General features: G+C 39.5%; 1 non-coding gene across 1 annotated transcript; it reads left to right on the forward strand.

Annotated features, from left to right (window-relative positions):
- The first annotated feature begins 1,317 nt into the window (after window positions 1–1,317).
- On the forward strand, window positions 1,318–1,424 carry LOC112716060 (small nucleolar RNA R71). The gene has a single exon (XR_003160145.1). It is a non-coding gene; the product is annotated as a small nucleolar RNA R71 (small nucleolar RNA).
- The last annotated feature ends 4,082 nt before the right edge of the window (window positions 1,425–5,506 follow it).

The raw sequence follows: 5,506 nt of genomic DNA on the forward strand, positions 1-5,506 counted from the left end.
ATCATTGCTAAAGACATTAGATTTATGCTGGCTCCTAGATCGCATAAAGCGTTTTCCACTGTGATTTCCCCTATGATTCAAGGGATTTGGAAGCTCCCATGATCCTTCAATTTCTGGGGCAATTTGTGTTGGATGATGGCACTGCACTCTTCGGTGAGTACCACAGTCTCATTGTTCTTCCAGCTTCTCTTCTTGGTCATCAATTCCTTCAAGAACTTGGCGTAGAGTGGCATTTGCTCTATTGCTTCAGCGAAGGGTATGTTGATTTGTAGTTTCTTGAAGATTTCCAAGAATCTTGAGAATTGGTTATCCTCTCCTTTTTTCTTTACTTGCAGCTGCTGGGGGTATGGAGCTTTTGAAAGGCATGGTTTGAACGCTTCTCCTTCTTGATGTAACTTAGGGGTGGAGATTCGAACTTCCTCTTGTCCCTTGTCTTCTTCATCCAAATTCTTCTCTGGTAGTTTCTTATGGGTCTCCTTCAATTCCTTCCCATTTCTGAGGGTGATAGCTTGACATTCCTCCCTTGGCGCTGAGTTAGTGTTGCTGCAATTGTTGTGTCCAGAGGCTTACTTGAATAAGAAATCAATCTGTGTTTCAAGTTTTTTGATGGCAGCATCTTGATTCTGCATGTTGGATCGCACTTCTTCCCGGAAAACTTTACTGTCTTGGACTTCTCTACATAAATCTTCAAGTAGAGTCTCAATTTTTGAAAGTCTATCATCCGTTAGTGATGGTGGATTGGGGTTAAGTGATTGAGAAGGGTGGTTAGGTGGGTGTTGATAGGATCTCTGTGAGGTATGTTGGTGAGTTGTATTGTTGTTGGAATTGAGGTTGTGGCGTCTCTGGTCTTGACCTTGGTCTTGTTGATTTTCCCAACCAAAGTTGGGGTGATTTCTCCATCCAGAGTTGTAAGTTTTGGAGTATGGGTCATGCATTTGTCTAGCTGAGTTTCCAACATAGTTGGCTTGTTCCCAGTCACCTTCTTCTCCTATATTCACTCCTTCTTGAGCTGGTGATGAAGTGATGACTACTGCAACTTAGTTTTCCTCTACCTTCTTGGTGAGATCTGCTAGCTGCTTGGTGATCATCTTATTTTGAGCTAGTAATGCATCCATGTGGTTCAGCTCTATTACTCCTCGAGTGTTACTTCTTTCAGAGGCATAGAAGTAGTCATTCTCAGCTACTGTTTCAATGACATCTATTGCTTCTTCAATGGTTTTCTTCTTGTTTAGAGAGCCCCCTGATGAATGATCTACAGCCTTCTTTGACTCATAGAAAAGACCTTCATAGAAAATGTGAAGTTGAACCCATTCGTTGAACATATCTGGTGGGCATCTTCTTGTTATGTCCTTGAACCTCTCCCATGCCTCATAGAGAGTCTCACCATCTTGTTGTCTGAAAGTCTGCACCTCAGCTCTCAGCCTATTAATTCTTTGAGGAGGGTAGAATCTTGCCAAAAATTTGTTCACCATATCTTCCCAATTTGTTAAGCTCTCCTTTAGAAAGGATTTAAGATACTTGGATGCCTTGTCCCTGAGTGAAAAAGGGAACAAAAGCAGCCTATAGACATCCGGGTGGACTCCATTAGACTTTACAGTGTCACAAATCCTCAGGAAGGTGGTTAGATGTTGATTGGGGTCTTCTTGAGCACTTCCTCCAAATGAGCAGTTGTTTTGAACAAGGGTAATGAGTTGGGGTTTTAGTTCAAAGTTGTTGGCATGCATGGTGGGCTTCTGGATGCTACTTCCACAGTTTCCTAGATCTGGATTGATGTAGGAGCCTAGAACTCTCCTTTCTTGCCCAGCATGATTTGCAGGGCCTTCTCTAGCATGGTTGTGAGCTTCTCATTCATGATTGTTTTCCAGGTTCTCTTCCATGTTGATTTCAAAGTACTCTTCCTCTTCCTCAGCACTAACAACTCCTTTCCCTCTTGCTTCCCTCTTTAGTCTCTAGAGGGTCCTTTCAGGTTCTGAATCGAAGGAAGTTGAAGCCCCCCTCTCCTCCCTGTCATACAACTAACAAAGCACACATCAAGAGATGAAATGAAGAGATTATTCTTGTTACAGTGATTGTTAGTGTGAGTGATGCAAATTATCAAATACTTAGTGGGTTAGTGAGCAGGATTGTAGATAATAACAAAGAAAGAAAGAAAAACAGAGAGGGTAAAGGGGATGAAGAAGAAGCTAAACAAAATGAAGATAAATGACTGAATAGAGTAAACAACAAAGGAAAAAATGCTCAATCTAGTGAGCTTCCAACTTAATCATTGTTGATACAAAATCAATCCCCGGCAACAGTGCTATAAACTTGATGCATGTAAACTTGTCTCTTAACAAATTTTCCTTCGGCAAGTATATCGAATTGTCGTCAAGTAAAAACTCACAATAGAGTGAGGTCGAATCCCACAAGGATTGATTGGTCAAGCAACTTTAGTTGGAAGAGTATGCTAGTTGAACTAAACAGAATGTAGTTTGAGAATTGCAGAAAATTAAATGGCGGGAAAGTAAATAGCAGAAAATAGAGTGCAGAATCTTAAATGGGGATTTGGGGGAATGAGCATGAAAATAAATGGCAGAAAGTAAATCGAATGGGTAAGATCAGAAATGGAGAATTCATTGGGCTTAGGAGATGTTGTATTCTCTGAATCAAATTCATTTTCATCTCTTCCTCAATCAAAGCATCTATTGATCTCCTTGACAATCTTAGGAGATTGGGTTCCAATTCATTGGCAACCCAATCTCTCTAAGCTTGAACAATTGCCCAATTCCTTAATTTAATTACTCATGGAAAGAGATGAAGTGTGGTCACTGATTATACCACATGTATTTTGATGAGCGGATAATTTATACGCTTTTTGGCATTGTTTTTAGTATGTTCTAGTTAGTTTTTAGTATATTTTTATTAGTTTTTAGTTAAAATTCACTTTTCTGGACTTTACTATGAGTTTGTGTGTTTTTTGTGATTTCAGGTATTTTCTGGCTGAAATTGAGGGACCTGAGCAAAAATCTGATTCAGAGGCTGAAAAGGACTGCAGATGCTGTTGGATTCTTACCTCCCTGAACTCGAAGTGGATTTTCTGGAGCTAGAGAAGCCCAATTGGTGCGCTCTCAACGGCGTTGGAAAGTAGACATCCTGGGCTTTCCAGAAATGTATAATAGTCCATACTTTGCCCAAAATTTGATGGCCCAAACCGGCGTTCCAAATCAGCTCAAGTATGCCCGTCGTTTAACGCCGAAACTGGCACAAGAATGGGAGTTAAACGCCCAAACTGGCACAAAAGCTGGCGTTTAACTCCAAGAGAAGTCTCTACACGAAAAATGCTTCAATGCTCAGCCCAAGCACACACCAAGTGGGCCCGGAAGTGGATTTTTATGTCATTTACTCATCTCTGTAAACCCTACTAGTTCTTTATAAATAGGACCTTTTGCTATTGTATTTTCATCTTGGTAGCTATCCTTGTTCTTATGCTATCTTGGATCATTTTAGATCTTTTGATCACGTTTGGGGGCTGGCCTCTCGGCCATGCCTAGACCTTGTTCTTATGTATTTTCAACGGTGGAGTTTCTACACACCATAGATTAAGGTGTGGAGCTCTGCTGTACCTCGAGTATTAATGCAATTACTATTGTTCTTCTATTCAATTCAACTTGTTCTTGTTCTAAGATATCACTTGTTCTTCAACTTGATGAATGTGATGATCCATGACACTCATCATCATTCTCACCTATGAACGTGTGCCTGACAACCACCTCCGTTCTACCTTAGATTGAGTGGATATCTCTTGGATCCCTTAATCGGAATCTTCGTGGTATAAGCTAGAATTGATGGCGGCATTCAAGAGAATCCGGAAGGTCTAAACCTTGTCTGTGGTATTCTGAGTAGGATTCAATGATTGAATGACTGTAACGAGCTTCAAACTCGCGATTGTGGGGCGTTAGTGACAGACGCAAAAGAATCACTGGATTCTATTCCGACATGATCGAGAACCGACAGCTGAATAGTCGTGCCGTGACAGGGTGCGTTGAACATTTTCACTGAGAGGATGGGAGGTAGCCACTGACAATGGTGAAACCCTACATACATCTTGCCATGGAAAGGAGTAAGAAGGATTGGATGAAGACAGTAGGAAAGCAGAGAGACGAAAGGGACAAAGCATCTCCATACGCTTGTCTGAAGTTCTTACCAATGAAATACATAAGTATCTCTATCTTTATCTTTATGTTTTATTCATACATCATCCATAATCATTTGAGTTTGCCTGACTAAGATTTACAAGGTGACCATAGCTTGCTTCATACCAACAATCTCTGTGGGATCGACCCTTACTCGCGTAAGGTTTATTACTTGGACGACCCAGTACACTTGCTGGTTAGTTGTGCGAAGTTGTGATAAATAGTTGAGATTACAATTGTGCGTACCACGTTGATGGCGCCATTGATGATCACAATTTCATCCACCAAGTTTTTGGCGCCGTTGCCGGGGATTGTTTGAGTATGGACAACTGACGGTTCATCTTGTTGCTTAGATTAGGTATTTTTCTTCAGAGTTCTTAAGAATGAATTCTAGTGTTTCAAGGTGATGTTCTTATCATCACCAAAGCTGATTGATTTTCATCAATTTAGCTCTTGAATGCAATGTCCTGCTGAAGCTTGTTCAGCCATGTCTAATTTCTTTAGATTGAAGCTTTAGACTAACATTGCATGATTCCTGGATTTCTCATTAAGAATTTTGATATCTTTATTTTCTTTTTCCACTTAATTTTCGAAAAAACCAAAAAAAAATTATAAAATCATAAAAACCAAAAATATTGTATGTTTCTTGTTGAGTCTAGAGTCTCATGTTAAGTTTGGTGTCAATTGCATGTTTCTGTTCTTTCCGCATTCATGCATGTGTCTTCATTAATCTTCAAGTTGTTCTTGATGATTTACTTGCTCTGATCTTTAAATTATCTTGACTTGAGTGTTTTGTTATATGCATTCTCATTTTGTTAGTGTCAGTAGTATACAAACTGCTAAGTTTGGTGTCTTGCATGCATTGTCTATTTGATTTTAGTTGCATTTTGATTTGTGTCTTTTCAAGTCAATAACACAGAGAATTGAAGATTCAGAACATAAAGCAGAGGAATTACATAGAAAAAGCTGGGCGTTCAAAATGCCCAGTAAGGAAGACAAACCGGCATTTAAACGCCAGCCAGGGTGCCTGGCTGGGCGTTTAACGCCCAAAAGGGTAGTGGTTTGGGCGTTAAACGCCAGAATGTGCACCATTCTGGGCGTTTAACGCCAGGATGGCACAAGAGGGAAGATTTTGTTTTCAAATCAAATTTTTTTTTAGTTTTCAAAATCTTTTCAAAATCAAATCTTTTTCAAATCAAATATTTTCAATCAAATCTATTTCAAAATCAATTTCTTTCCATTTTCAAAAATACTTGCTATCAATTAATGATTTGATTCAACATTTCAAGTATGTTGCCTTTTCTGTTGAAAAAGGTTTAATGTTTGAATCATAT

The sequence above is a fragment of the Arachis hypogaea genome, chromosome 1, assembly GCF_003086295.3.
Source record: "Arachis hypogaea cultivar Tifrunner chromosome 1, arahy.Tifrunner.gnm2.J5K5, whole genome shotgun sequence".
In the NCBI taxonomy this organism is placed as follows: Eukaryota; Viridiplantae; Streptophyta; class Magnoliopsida; order Fabales; family Fabaceae; genus Arachis; species Arachis hypogaea.